At 45.2% G+C, this 16,478-nt stretch overlaps 1 pseudogene; it reads right to left on the reverse strand.

Moving 5' to 3' along the window:
- Positions 1-884: 884 nt before the first annotated feature.
- On the reverse strand, positions 885-11,388 carry LOC147630495 (uncharacterized; annotated as a pseudogene).
- Positions 11,389-16,478: the final 5,090 nt, after the last annotated feature.

Here is a 16,478-nt window from a genome sequence, read left to right on the forward strand (position 1 = left end):
CAAGGTCCCTTAATCCACTTGGAGAGAATCATTCATGCATATAGAAGTCATAGAAGCCTTAGAGTTTGCATCAAGACATGTTTGCATTTTGCATAGCATTCATCCCATATGCATTTAGACCACCTAGACCATTGTAGAAGCCTCAGAATATTATCTCGCCTTTTTTCCATATTTTATAGTATTTATGTCACATGCACTCTGCACTCAATGCATGGTGACAAACTAGCTCATCATCAGCAGTGCAACATTTGTACATTATTATAACCTAGTAGGATGATATTTGTCGTACGACGCCGTGTCCCCATTGTACATCCTCAATCCAGGATAAGTCAAGCACGAGCTACTCAACCTTAGCGGGTCAGTCAGTCAGTCAAGTCCCTTAACCCACTTGGAGAGAATCATTCATGCATGTAGAGTCAGTAGAAGCCTTAGGGTTTGCATCAAAAAGCACTCTGCATCTTGCATAATATGCATTCATATGCTTGTGCATCATTTAGAACATCCCATAAGCCTTAGGAAATTTACTAGGATTTATTTGGTATTTTTCCCATATTTTATGGTATTTATTTAAGCATTTATTGTCATTTATAAACATAAAGTTTATTAAATTATGACCAGCCAACTTGACCAACCCCTATCTAGTATAAATAGGCTTGCATAGGGCTTAGTTCTCCATTCAATCTACAGAAAGCTAGGCGCATTCATCCTCAGCACTAGGAGCATTCCCCGCCTTCAGCCTAGACTAATCCAGCCCTTCAGGAGCTTCTGCGTTAGCCTCTCAACACCCCTGAAGCTTGCGTTTTTGCTCAGCGTACCCCTGAAGCTTGCGTTTTTGCTCTCAGCAGTCCCTGCAGTTTAACGCAGCACCACAATCCTTACAGCCCTCACACGCAGCCATTCAGTACTTCCACAGGCCCCACATCAGCAAACATATCTGCATTTTCTACATATAACACAGCAGCCTGTGTACAGTTCACTACAGTCTGCGTTTACAGTCCCACAGCAGCCATACAGCCTGCGTTTCAGTCGAGCATCAGTCCTACAACAGTAGTCATCCCTACAGACCTGCGTTTGCAGATTTCCAGCAGTTTCAGCCTTGATTCATCAGTCTACATCAGTATCCAGCATTCAGCGCATCATCTAGGCATACACCAGTCATCTGGTAAAGGTATTCTATCATTCATAAGCATTTACAGCATTCTAACATAGCTTAGAACAGTCCACCGCCTTCTTTTCTCAGCCTCAGGTGTGCAGCCCTTCCTCATGCCCTTGGGAAGAGTGCATAGGCTCGAGATCAGTTCATTGAGGTGTTTCTACAGCCGTGTACAGTTCAGCCAGGCTTCAGATCCTCCGAGATCTTGCATTTGGCTTATCTACAGTCCACAGTCATTCTCTCTAAAGTACTAAAGCAAATACTATCTCGTTATCAGGATAGGGGGCCCTTCAGTGGGTAATCTGGTGTACAGTTCTCATATCTCTTTAAAGTCTAAAGTATTAAAGTGGATTGCTAAACTCACGAAACTCAGGATACAGAAGACGGTGTGAGCATTTGTGTGACAGGATCCTTCCAATACAAAGACTTCCGCGCTGCATTTCACATTGGTATCAAATTCAGATTGTCCACACACACCGTATCCTAGCGTGGGGGCATCCTTGGATGGTTAGATTGCGTTCCGGCACGACCACCGACTTCAGCATCATGTCTACAGAAGAGAGTACTCATCAGCCGGAAGACGTCTCCCCCGAAGGAGACCATGTTCTTCCGCCTACAGCAGACACCATAGCTCTTCTTAGAGCTCAGAACCAACTGCTCATGGAGCGTCTCCAACTCTTGGAGGCAGCAACAGCACGTCCTCCTCCGCCTCCAGCAGCACCCAACTACATCTCCCTCTTCTTTCAGATGGAACAACAAGGGAGAGAGGATGAGGCCCAAAGAAAAGAAGAAAAAGCAGAAAGACGAGACTATGACGAAGCCCAACGCATGATCGACGAAGACTGGCGTCAAGCTGAACTCGCCGCTCGAGAACATCAACGTGAGCTTGATCGAGAACGTATGTTACTCGAGCACAAACGGGAAACGGAGGCCATACACTTGAGGTATCAGCAGCTCTCCTCAGTCTCCCCAGTCATAGGTGTCACGAGCTCGCAGTCCGCAGCAGCATCAACCACCATCATTCGCAGTCAACCAAACTTCAATAAGTATGATGGTAAGTGTGATCATTCATCAGTTAATCAATTTATTCATCAGTTTAATGCTCATTTTCCATTATCTAGGATCACAGACCACCAAGATAAAGTCCACTTAGCGGCTCCCCATCTCACTGGTGAGGCAGCGTTAGTCTAGTATTCATACAGACCAGGCCACAGGTGTCACAGCCTTTGACTGGGACATCTTTGTCCATGACCTGAAGATCAGATTTCTCCTGCCCCAGTACATGACTGGTCTGAAAGATGAGTTCTATGGACTCACACAGAATGGATCCCCAGTGCTTCAGTTTTCCGGAAAGGTTATTACTTTAGCACAGCAGTTAGGGCTATCTGCACAGGCTAAGATGGAGCAATTCATTCGTGGATTGGACTCTAACATTCGGTTCACAGTTCATAACTTTGAACCAAGTACATATGACCGGGCTCTGACTCTCGCTCAGAATGAAGAAATGAAGATGAACGGAGGCAAGCCCAAGCAGTCATCACAGTCCAGTACCAAACCCCAATAGGGGAAGAGTAATTCGTCTTCTAAAGACACTAAGATAGACAACAGTCCTAGCTCTAGTTCAGGGGGTAAGGAATCCAAGCCTAAGAAAACCCCTGAGGAAAAGGCTCAAGCAAGCATTACTGGAGGTTATCTTCCTCCAGAGGAGCAAAGACAGTATCAGTCAGAAAACCGATGTTTTTTCTGTCATACCATTGGGCATGGTAAGAAGGATTGTCCAAAAAGACAAGCAGAGCAAGCCTCCAAAGAGTCTTCTGCCACAGTTGCCACAGTATCCTCCGCTCCTCCAAACCCGCCTGCTACCACCAATGCGGTTCAAATCTTACCTTCTATGCATTCCATGCCATCCATGGTACTTGATGCTAAGCAGGAGGGTGAGGCAACAACCACACAGAAAAGCCTAATCCGAGCTTATGGCTCTGCCAAGGGCCGACAGTTCATCATCCTTTTTGACATGGGCAGTTCTAAGGACGCCGTCTCTCCCCAATTGGCTACCAGCATGAGCTGTACCTTAGTGCCCTATCATTTGGAGGTAGACGGGTTTACACCTGGTCTCCGCACCCACATATCTCAACAAGCACAACAGTTTTCTTTTCAAGTTCAAAAGGCCTCATTCCAGCGAGATTTCATTATCTCTCCTCTTTTGGGATGTGACATGATCTTAGGAATCCAGTGGTTTCGTCAATATGAACCTATTCCCGATTGGGGGCAGGACACCTTTATTATCTCTAAAGGTTTTCCTGAGCCTATCATGATTCGGGGGGATAGGAGCATTCTTGGCGTTCCTATGATTTCTCATCTCCAGGTCCGACGAGCTATGTGCAAGGGAGCAGAAGGAGCATTGATTTATGCTCAGACAACTTCTATCTCATCGATAACCGCTGTCTCATCATCTTCAGTCCCTCAATGGCAGATCACCTTTCTCATTCAGACATTTTTAAGGATGATCTCCTCCCCAGTATCCCACAGTTAGCAGAACCTCCTAGCAAGTTTCCCTCTTTGTCTTTCCAAGACTTTCAAGGGCAAGCTAGAACAGCAGTCAGTTCTCGAACATTTGAAACCTGTTCCTTATGGACACATTTTCACAGTCACCACCACAGACCACCAAGCACTTAAGTGGATTCCGACGATGCCAAGTTGACTATTGGAAAAGGACCAAAACTATGGAATGAAAGCTTGGGACAATGTTTGCCCACTTGTTTCATGATACACTGAGAGACCCAATCGCCTTCCTTGAAGTGGATATCTCGTCTGAACTTACATGCCTGTCTGTGAACTGAATAATGGCCAGGCTCATAATTGAGGGCCAAATTGGGTTGAGTACCAAACTCTACGGAATCGACGTACTGATCTTCTAAGTCTTTTCCAGAGATGTTGAGAATGATAGACACCTGACTCGTCTGGATGCTGGTCTTTCTACTAAGAACATCTGCTATATTGGGTTATACTGACCAGGGATGTACTTGATCATTCCTCCAACTTGGTGGAAGAGATGATCCTCTCTAGTGTGCTGATCACTCCACTGTGAGTGAAGAGCTGACCTTCAATTTCTTGGCTAAAACCATATGTTGGTCCAAAAGTGTTTGATGTTTCAGATGAACAGCAACCAAACGTGGTAGACGAAGCAGAAGTTATTGAGCCCGAGCATATCCTTCTTCATCGATGGAAGCATGGTTCCGGTCGACGGATACGTCAGTTCTATACGAAATTCCGAGATCGAGGTACCCACAAAGCCGTATGGCTTAACGAGGAGTTCTTCCAAGAGTACCCCCAGTTATTGGCGGACTACTTGGAAGCCATGAACCTGCCGCCAAGCTAAGCAGGAGGGAATGTCACATGCACTCTGCACTCAGTGCATGGTGACAAACTGGCTCATCATCAGCAGTGCAACATTTGTACATTATTAGAACCCAGTAGGATGATATTTGTCGTACGTCGTGACCCCATTGTACATCCTCAGTCCAAAATAAGTCAGGCATGAGCTACTCAACCTTAGCGGGTCAGTCAGTCAGTCAAGTCCCTTAACCCACTTGGAGAGAATCATTCATGCATGTAGAGTCAATAGAAGCCTTACGGTTTGCATCAGAAAGCACTCTGCATCTTGCATAATATGCATTCATATGCTTGTGCATCATTTAGAACATCCCATAAGCCTTAGGAAATTTACTAGGATTTATCTGGTATTTTTATTGTCATTTATAAACATAAAGTTTATTAAATTATGACCAGCCAACTTGACCAACCCCTATCTAGTATAAATAGGCTTGCATAGGGCTTAGTTCTCCAGTCAGTCTACAAAAAGCTAGGCGCCTTCATCCTCAGCACTAGGAGCATTCACCGCCTTCAGCCTAGACTAATCCAACCCTTCTGGAGCTTCTGCGTTAGCCTCTCAACACCCCTCAAGCTTGCGTTTTTGCTCTAAGCAGTCCCTGTAGTTTAACGCAGCACATCAACAGTCTTATTCAACAGTCCCAGCAGTTTAACGCAGCACCACAGTCCTTACAGCCCTCAGACGCAGCCATTCAGTACTTCCACAGGCCCCAAATCAGCAAACACATCTGCGTTTTCTACATATAACACAGCCGGCCTGCGTGTACAGTTCACTACAGTCTGCGTTTACAGTCCCATAGCAGCCATACAGCCTGCGTTTCAGTCCAGCATCAGTCCTACAACAGTAGTCAGCCCTATAGACCTGCGTTTGCAGATTTCCAGCAGTTTCAGCCTTGATTCATCAGTATACATCAGTATCCAGCATTCAGTGCATCATCCAGGCATACACCAGTCATCTGGTAAAGGTATTCTATCATTCATAAGCATTTACAGCATTCTAACATAGCTTAGAACAGTCCACCGCCTTCTTTTCTCAGCCTCAGGTGTGCAGCCCTTCCTCATGCCCTTGGGAAGAGTGCATAGGCTCAAGATCAGTTCATTGAGGTGTTTCTTCAGCCGTGTACAGTTCAGCCAGGCTTCAGATCCTCCGAGATCTTACATTTGGCTTATCTACAGTCCACAGTCATTCTCTCTAAAGTACTAAAGCAAATACTATCTCGTTATCGGGATAGGGGGCCCTTCAGTGGGTAATTCGAGACCCAATCTGGTGTACAGTTCTTATATCTCTTTAAAGTTTGAAGTATTAAAGTGGATTGCTAAACTCACGAAACTCAGAATACAGAAGACGGTGTGAGCATTTGTGTGACAGGATCCTTCCAATACAAAGACTTCCGCTGCATATCACAATTTATTTGGCATTTTCCACGTTATTATCATCATTATGCATTTATTTGCAAGACATGAAGCAGTCAGCCTTCAACCAACCAACTTGCTCATGTAGTACATATAAATAGCATCACTTGCTCATCCCATGAATCATCTCATATCATTCAGCCATCAAGCCTTCAAGCGCTTCATCCTTCAGCACAAGGAGCATTAACGCTTGAGCATTCTGCACATCATCAACAAAACGCAGCAGCATTCAGCATTCAGCCCATACAGTACCTTGGGTTTTCAGCATCTACACAGTTTTCAGCATTCATATCATCATCGTTTTGCTACAGCCCTTCTAGTGAAGGTAAAACGCACGCATTCATTCATTTTCAGCATTTATTCACAACCTAGAAACAGTCCCAATCAGCCCATATCTCAGCCTTAGATTTGCAGCCTTCCTACATTCCATTGGAAGAGTGCATAGGCTTAAGATCGGTCATCATTGGTGCTTCTACAGCCGTGTACAGTGTTGAGATATCGAGCTCGTCTAGTGAGGCGGTGGACACTGATGACCCGCCTGGGGGATAGGCCCCACACTTACACCACTGGCATGGTTGGTGAGATCTTGGGTGATATGCGGCCAGTGGTATGACAGGCTGTGTGACAGCCATTCTAGAGACTGGCATAGTTATAGCGCCAGCTCGTTTAGTCGGATTCACACTATAGAGAACCTGTGTATGTATTGGTTGAGTACCTTTCATTATGTGTACTCTTATCTTTGTATATGGTGTGTTGATTGTTGAGTGAAGAAGAAGAAGATTTTCAACCTCTCACCTTGTGTGTTCTCTATTAGGGTTTTGTGAGAGTGTGTGTGTGCTTGCAAGAGCTCAAGCTCTCTTCCCCCCTGCATCTTTTCATGGTATCAGAGCCTGGTTCGTGCTAAGGACTGAGCTGCAAGCAAGAGAACCACAAGAAACGGTACGAGGGTAAGAGCTTCAACTACTCTTCCCTATTTGTGTTGGTGACTACACCCTTGTCGGGAGCTCTACGGGAGGCACCGACAAACGATCTCTGATTGAGGAGCTTTCTTCGCGAGAGTAAAGCTATAGGGCAACTATACTGTCCTATCGGACAGAAATTTTTTAGGATCTTGGCCATGCTCTATGTGAAGACAAAGACTTGCACAATAAAAACCCTAAGCTTTGCAAAATGAAGGCAGGATAGCTCCGGGAATCAAGCAAGGTGAGGGAGAGAGAAAAATGTTTTGATTAACCACATTAATCTTGATTAATGAAATTAATGACTCTCTTTCCCAAATTTGGTTTCGAAATTCAAATTTGATGAAGCCACCCCAAAAAATTTGGTCCACTATAACCCATAGCCCCCAAAAGCTTAGGAACAAGAAATGGAACTCTACTCAATCAAAATCACCGTACCCATCTTCTTGATCAAGAAAATCAAGAAAACTCAAAAAAATTCAAAAAAATTCCAAGAAAATGGATCAAAATCAAAGCTCTGATACCAATGTAAGAAAGCAAAAGACCCACTCATGACATGGAGTAGATAACATGGATGTAGTCACCAACTTCATCTCTAAGGGAGAAGAACACCATTGAAGCTTGGGCATAAGAGCTCCAAGAAAGGTAAAGTCAAATGATCAAAAAGGTTACAAAGCCCATGAGCCCTATGTCACATATAGCCCAAGGCCCTCAAAAATAGACATGTAAATGACCCTAATCTACTTCATTACATGTGGGCTGGCCACCCCTATTTTTTTTCATTTTCTTGGTATTTTTCCCAGGTCAAGTGATGCTCTTCCAATCGGCCAGCTCTTGTTTGTCCAGTCGGCCAGCCCCTCATGACCTATAGATAGGTGGACTAGCCTTTTCACTTTTCAATAGTTTGGTCATCTTTTGTATCCCTCACTTATGAGACCTTTATGTCTTTTTCTCTGGATCGCTTTCACTGCAGTATATTCGGCTTAGTTGCTTCATATCTCTCTCTCTCTCTCTTGCACATCTCAGATCAACACACTCTAGTGCTTATCTTGCTTTCACTCTGTGCTTAATGATACCTCTCTTCTTCCGGTCATTCCAACCATCGGAGAGGATGCTACACCCATACTTAGACCATGCCGCCCGCACCGGACTATCAATTCTCTCCTTCTCATCCACAAGCCTCTTTGTGCGCATGTCATGATAGGAGATTCCAATCCATCCTTCACATGGGTCCACATTCGCAATGTCTTTCACCATTGATCTACCTTGAGCCAATGGAATAAGAGATTGCACTCAATAATGGTGTGTGCAATCTCTATATCCACTAAATGTTGCCGTTCTCAGAGATGTGATAGAGAAGAAGAGACACCCCGGTGGCTTGGGCAGGAGTGGCTTGCCTCATGGGAGACTCAAACCTTTGCCTTTTTGAGGAGGCGGAGGCGGCAGGGGAGGATGTATCACAAGGCGGGGAGATGGCCTCATCATCCGTCCTTGAGCTTCTACCACTATCACGATGAGCACCCAATCCACCCTTAATATTGTTGAAGATCTCATCGGATATAGCTAGGGGGACTTCCTTGCATGGCACAACTTGCCCCCCCCCCACACACACACACACCTTTCCAAGATGTTGGAGAAGCCTAGTAACTCCGCTTGTGCCACAATACTTACAAGTCCACCTATATGACTTGGACTTTCCATCAGCTTTCTCTACATGGATAGCATGCACATTGAAGGCTTCATTCTTCTCCCTCGCCATTGTAATAGAGAGACAAGGAGAACTTAGAAGAGATGGATAGGCTTGAGAGAGAAAGAAAGAAGAAAGAAAGTTATATTAACGTCTACGGAAGACCCCAAGGACCTATGAGACCAAAAGTAATCCAATGGTACCATGGATATACCGAGCCATGGAAAACTGAAAGAAAAAGTAAAATGAAAACATCTGATCAACAGATGATCCTGTGTAGAGTGAGATATGTTGTGATTAGCTAATGCCGCTACCCACCTCGGCCATAAGCGATCTGATGGTGGAGTGAATGTCAGGCCTCTGTGATGGGAGCATGTCATGTCAACAAACAACCTCACGAATCTGTCTGTGTGGTGGAGGGACCTGATGCTCTGGGTCGACGATGTCTGGCTTGCAAAATGAATCGAGCTCTCTCGCTAAGAACTCCTCTGGGGTGTGGAGCTGGAGAGTGGGTATGGGTGATGGGCTCCAGTGTCGTAGTAGAGAGAGAGGCTTGAGAGAGAGAGCCTAAAGGCTTGAGAGAGGGGGGAGAGAGTGGCTTGAGAGTTGAGAGAGAGAGAGAGAGAGAGAGAGAAATGAAATGAAACGAAATGAAATGTTATATTAACGTCTTCAAAAGGCCAAAGTGACCTATGAGACCAAATTTACAACCATGTGACATCTGATACACTGTCTGGAAAAGAAAAGAAAGAATTGAAGGTAAGTATCTAGCCCTACAATACATCAGCAGAACGGAGCATCCGGAAGTAGCAACTAGGGAGAGTGGGAAGCTAATGCTACTAGTCAAAATGGGGTACATGAGTACATGGATACATGAATACATGAATATGGGGGGGTACAAAAGTGACAGTGAGTACAACAGTATATGGCTAGAATGGTAATCATCCTAGGAGCTCTATCATGAATCTCTGCCGGATGGCCTGGATATCTGCCATAGTGAGATGCCTGGTCGGACGAGCCTGATGCCTCGCAATGATGCTCTGAATCCTCCGCCGGTGTAGGCACCGTCTCCGATGTGAAGATCCCGTCTAGATCTGCCCAACTGGATAGCTATCTCAACTAGAGTCCCACGGGGTGCCTGCTGTTGAGCTGTCGGCTGTGTGTCCTCCCGGGTAGTCCCTCTAAAGAAGTCAGTAATCTGTTTGTGTGTGGACTCCCTGCCAGTCGGGCGTCTGCTCCTGATAATGGACTCTCTGAGCCTGCAGATCTCTAGGAGATAAAAACCCAAGCATCTCTGATCACAATAATCCATGACTCTAGCCAGTGGTCTCAATCCCTCTTTGAAAAGGCAATGGTAGCGCCCTCGAATCTCATAGTATGGTGTGCAGCAACAGATGTAGTGCTCCTCCGTCTCTGGCTGTCCCCCGACAAATCTGACAAATCCTATCCCCTGGAGGTATGCCTCTAAATCTGCCTTTCTCTATCTCTAACTGATGTGAAGAGGTGCGGATCTGCCCAATGGCGCACCTCAATCCATGAGAAAAATGGGTATCCATGTAGCTCAGTCTAAGTATAAAGCCATCCTCAGTGGTGCGAAGAAGATGGTCTCTATAGAAAGCCATCTTCGTCCCCAACTCCTGTGAGGGCTCTAGCCATGTCCTCCTAGTGTCCACCTGAATGAGGTCCTGTCTGATGACTCTACTAATCTCAGAATGTGTCAAGGTGAGAGAGGGTGCCTCCAAAGAGTACTGGAAGGGTGGAAGTCTGTCTAAACTGAATCCATGGAGCTCAAACGAGGATGCTATCTGCAGATACCAACATGAAGTGTCTCCCTCCATGGCTAGCTGATGAAAGGACTCTAAAGCAAGTTGTGCATACCGGTGTCGGGGAAGCTCCCAGGTGCTATGAATGAAGGACACTGATCTGGCAAGAGCCTCGACTACGATTGGTGGTGCTCCCATCTCGGCTCTGATAATCTCATGGGGTACCGAGGCCTTAGCCCAAATCATCCTGGAGATCATGGACACAAGTGGTCTCTCCATCGATCTCCATCCATCGTATGTGCATCCTGATCAACTATGACGATCTAGGCTAGGCCCCCAAATCTCTACTCCATATAGCATCGCCGATGTGACTAGCGTATCAAAAAGCCACAGCTTAGTGCGGCGCGACTCCTGAAACTGTACCTGTGAGCACATCCTCTCTAGACCTCCTAGTGCTGCATATCCTCTAGTCAGCAGTCTGGCCTCTGCTGCCCCCCTCATGGAAAATGTGGGCCCAGTGAACACCACTCCAAGATATGTGCATGAGTCAACATACTCCACTGTCTCCTGCCCATATGTGAAAATAGGCGCTGATCTCCAGACCCACTGAGCTGTAGTATTAAACACCATAACCTTGGTCTTACCAAGGTTAACTGAGAGCCCACTGTCCTGTGCATAAGCATGTAAAGTATCCAAGTGCCTCTGCATACCCACTGGTGAGTCTGCTATAAGCACAATATCATCAGCATATAAGAGCAGAGGTATCCAAGTGCCAGCCAACTGGGCTCCTCTGTCTCCTCGTGTCCCAATATAATCAGAGATCTCATCAATGTATAGTCCAAATAGAGTCGGAGAGAGCGGGCAGCCCTGTTTCACCCCTATAGGGGAGTGTGCTGGCTGGGAGAGACCCTCTGAAGTCCACACATGCCCAACTACGATCTCATAAAGTGTCATAATACCCCAAATGAGCTCACATGGAACCCCCAAGTCTTGCAACCTGCGCATCAGTCTAGCTCTGGGCATTGTGTCAAAGGCCTTGCGGAAATCCACAAAGCCACAAGTGATCCTCCTCCCATGTGCTCTGCCCTCCTCAATGATAGCCCTGAGGGTAAAGATATGATCCAAAGTAGAGAATCTCCTCCTGAAATCGGCATGTCCCTGAGCTCAGATCCCTTGTCTCTCTGCCCATCTGCTCAACTCCTGCTCAAGAAGAGAGAGAGAGAGAGAGAGAGAGAGAGAGAGAGAGAGAGAGAGAGAGAGAGAGAGAGAGAGAGAGAGAGAGGCTTGATAGTTGAGACTTGAGAGAGAGACAGAGAAGCGGAAAAAATATCAGGCCTAGGAATAGGCTCCCTGTTTCCTCCATGAGAGATGGAAAGGGTAGCTCTAGATCCTTCTGCAATGGTGACTCCTTAGGCCCGAAGATAGGCTTGTCTTGAAGAGGCTACATCTGAGATATCAGGCCTAGGAATAGGCTCCCTGTTTCCTCCATGAGAGATGGAAAGGGTAGCTCTAGATCCTTCTGCAATGGTGACTCCTTAGGCCCGAAGATAGGCTTTAGCAGCTTCAACCCCTTCGGCTTCAATGGCTCGTTCCTTAATGAAATCTTCAAACATTCGAGCCCTTCTTTGGTCCTGTTCCTTCTTGGCTCTCCAAGCAAGGAATTCTTCATCTTGAAGAAACTGTCTAAACTACTTAAAATCTCGATAACTCTGTTGATGTCATGACCGCGGTTTCATGAGAAATAGATTGACGGCCTTGGTTCCCATCTTGAAGTCTTGTATTGGCCTCATAGTTCTTCCCTTCATTAGGCCCTTGGTCTCCCTCTGCTCTCAACATGGCTCTGTCACCCCAAGAAAGTTTCTTCAAGAGAAATCTTGCTCTGGTACCACTGTCAACTCAGCGGAGCATGCCGTGGCAGATTCTACCACGTGTCCAACAGATAAATAAAAGAGTGAGAGGGGAGAGAGAGAAGAGAATAGGGATCTTGAATCCACGGACACACTGGCCTGGATCAATACAACAATGAATACAAAAGCAAACAAATATGCCGATGTAGCATATCCAAGTCGATGTCGATGTCATGTCGATGTCGATGTTGATGTTAAGGCACGAGATCTCTGATGCCGAGCACACCACGAGGATGACCCAATATCCTAAATCCAAATCCAAGTCCAAGCCCAAGAAAACTCAATACCCAATCTATAGAAAATCCTCAAGAAAGCAAACATGAAGTTGGCGACGAAACCCTTAACCCTGATTGCGGATTTATGAATCTGGAGTCAAATCTCTTGCCGAAAAGCTGAGTTGTATCCGTGGCAATGCCAGCAGCAACTAAGGGCCGCGTTGGCAGTGCTAGCAGCGCTATTGGCACTATTGGCGGTGCTGCTGGGCAGAGGCTAAAGGGAGCGTAGAGGGTGGCAAGGAGCAACACAGGGCGGCGGCATCGCGGCGCTGGGCGCCGACGACGAAATTGGGTGACATAGAGGCGACGCAAGAGGCAACCTTGGCGGAAGATGGAGGTGCATCCCTAGGCCCGACGGATGGAGAGGATGGTGAGGCTGAGGATGATGATAAAGATGTTAATGATGATCTCCTTGCTCTCCATACACTTGATGCCAAAAGAGAGGCTCAAGGTTCTTTTTTATACTTGCAAAGAGCCCCACTTTTTGCCACAAAAAAGCTGTAGCCAAGATTTTTGCTTTGCTTTTATATTTTAATAATAATAAAATATTACTCCTCTTTTGCCAAAGTTCTTGAATTATTGCTTTTCTAGCTTTAGGAAATTTCTTTTTGGCCCTAGAGCTGCTTTTTGGAAAAGCGGCTTTTAGCTTTTTGATCCACCTCAGTCTCCTCTTTCCAATGGTAACAGTTGATTTCTGCAGGTGAGATTATTCCTGATCATTCTATTGTGCAGACTGTTCTCGATGCTTTACCTGAGTCATATCAGACTTTTGCTTCCACGTGGAGACTTGTTACTGAGGACAGACTTGATGTTGTCAAGTATGATACTTTAGTCAACAAGCTCTTGCAAGAAGCGCAGTCCAGGCAAAACAGGGCTAGGCAGCGTGCAGTTAATCAGGCATTTGCTGCTGCCCAGCAGCAGAGAAGAAGTGGTAAGGCAGTCTCTTCCACTGTTTCTTCTCCTATTATTAGGTCTGCAACTTCTTCTCCTTCCACCACAGGTAGCAACAATAGGTCTAAGAAGGCTCTTGTGATAAAGGCAAGAAAAAAATCAGGTGTAACTATTGTAAGGCAACTGATCATGTCATTAAGAATTGCCCTAAGCTAAAGGCTAAAGAGGCAAAGAAGAAAGAGTCAAATGCAGCCACAATAGCGGATGCTTCTACAAATGCAGATTTTGCAAATGTTGTGCAGGATACAGAATGGGCATTTAGCGTGTATTGCTAGTATGACCCATCTGTACATGATGCATGTTTGGCAGTTTCTGTTAACTCTGATGTATGGTATTTTGATAGTGGTGCTACAAAGCACATTACCTCGCATCGTGATATGTTCACTTGTCTTGAGGCTGTCCCTAATGGGAATACTGTCACATGTGCCAATAATGCTTTTTACCCAGTAAAGGGTGTTGGTAAAATTATGCTTACTATTGCAAATGGCAGCGCTTTCACACTTTCAGATGCTTTGTATGTGCCAGGGAGGATAAAGAAAAATCTATTGTCTTTCTCTGCGCTTGCTAGACTTGGACTTGTAGTCAAATTTGTGGGGATGACAGATGTACTATTCATGATTTGACTTCTGGTGATACAATTATTGTATCTGGCACCTTGTTTCATGGGCTGTATAGGCTCAATTCTTATGACAAGTGTGTGGAAGATTCAGCAAATGCAGTTTCTGATGAAAAGGCAGTTTTCAGATGCAAAACTATGGCATGCTCGTTTTGGTCATCTGAACTTTGCTAGTTTGCTGCGTCTGTAGAAATTTGATATGGTTGCTTCATTGCCCCCTGAGGCACCATTGAAACATGTTTGTGAAGGCTCTATTTTGGGAAAAATGCAGCGTTCTGCGTTTCCAAAGGATGGTTCTGTGCGGGCCACTCGCAAATTGCAACTTGTACATAGTGATGTATGTGGGCCTATGCAAACTCCGTAATTTGGTAAACACTTGTACTTCGTGACTTTCATTGATGATTACTCAAGGCATGCATGGGTATATCCACTGAAGGCAAAGTCCGAAGTGTTTTTGTGCTTCAAACAGTTTTTGCTTATGGTTGAAAATGTATCCAATTGTACTGTGGGCACCCTCCGTTCTGATCGAGGGGGGGAGTACATGTCTAAAGAGTTTGATGCATTTCTAGCTAGTCGTGGGATAAAACACCAATGTACAGTGCCGTATACCCCTCAGCAAAATGGTGTTGCTGAGAGGAAAAACAGGTCACTTATGGAGATGGCACGATGTATGGTCAAGAGCCAAGCTTTGCCACATGCGTTTTGGCTTGAGGCTGTCATGTGTGCTGCATATGTACTCAACAGGTGTCCCACTAAGGCCTTGTAGTCTGTTACTCCATACGAAGCTTGGCATGGCAGGAAGCCTTCTATTGGTCACTTGCGTGTCTTTGGTTGCTTGGCCTATGCTTTAGTGCCTGTGCAACAACGTAGAAAATTGGATGATAAGGCTGTCAAATGCATTTTTGTTGGTTACAGTGCTGAGAGCAAGGGTTACAGATTGTATCATCCGCATTCAAAGCATATCTTGATTAGTCGAGATGTTGTTTTTGTGGAAGATGCTGTGCAGCCTTTGTTATCATGTACCAAAGAGACAGGTGTGAGCTCACGGGATGTATTTGATACGTTGTTGCCTCTGTTTACAGGTGGGAATTCAAATGTAAGTCCTAATGAGGCAAATATTCAGCCTATGCAGATTTTAAATGACATCATAGATCAGCCTATTTCTGATGCAAATTTACAGGATGTAATTTATGAGGATAGGGTTGAAAATGAGCAGGCTAGAGGTATGCCTAAATGGCTGGTGCAAACCTTGCGTGATAGTAAAATTGATGCACGTATGTCTAGTCATACTCGTTCAGGTTTTCAGCATGCCTCTTATGCATCAGATTGTTATGCTTTGGCTGTGTCTAGTATGTGTGAAGAGGAAGAACCTCTTTCATTTGATGAGGCACAAAAATCAGAAAATTGGTTGGCTGCAATGCAAAGTGAATATGATGCTATAATGAAGAATGGTACATGGTCTTTGTGTGATTTGCCTATTGGTAAAAAGGTCATTGGATGTAAGTGGGTGTTTAAGTTGAAACGAAAGCCAGATGGCAGTGTTGATCGCTATAAGGCTAGACTTGTTGCAAAGGGTTATGCTCAAGAAAAGGGCATTGATTTTGATGAGACCTTTGCTCCCACTTGTCGTATGACTACCATTCGTAGCATTTGTGCATTGGCAGCTCATAATGGTTGGAATGTACATCAGTTGGACATAAAGACTGCGTTCTTGAATGGAGATTTGCATGAGGAGGTGTATGTATCGCAGCCTCGTGGTTTTGTTCAAAGAGGGCAGGAAAACAAAGTGTGCAGGTTGAAAAAGGCTTTATATGGTTTAAAGCAAGCTCCACGAGTTGGTATGAAAAGATACATGCATATTTGACTGCACATGGTTTTCAGAGTAGTCCAACAGAAAGTACTTTGTATGTTAAACGTGTGGATGATGTACATCTAATCATTGCTCTCTATGTCGATGACATGCTGCTCACAGGACCAAATGAGAGTCATATTGCTGATTTTAAGGCTGATTTGAATGCCTCTTTTGAGATGTCAGATTTGGGGCATTTACATCATGGATACAATTTAAGCGTGTGTGATGGAGGTATTGCTTTGTGTCAGACAAAGTATATTGAGACATTGTTGCGGAGATTTGGCCTTGAAGATTGCAAGCCTATTGCTACTTCGACAGGTTTGAAGTTGAGTCTTCATGATGCTGGAGATCACTTTAATGTCACACTCTATCTGACAGCTGTTGGTTGCCTCATTTATGTATGCATTACGATGCCGGACATTCAGTTTGCAGTCTCACAGGTGAGCAGGTTTATGCATAGCCCAGGGTCTCAGCATTGGAAGGCAGTTAAACGCATCTTTCGCTACTTGAGT

Source organism: Cibotium barometz, chromosome 16 (assembly GCF_041138505.1).
Source record: "Cibotium barometz isolate CiBa-2024 chromosome 16, ASM4113850v1, whole genome shotgun sequence".
NCBI lineage: Eukaryota > Viridiplantae > Streptophyta > Polypodiopsida > Cyatheales > Cibotiaceae > Cibotium > Cibotium barometz.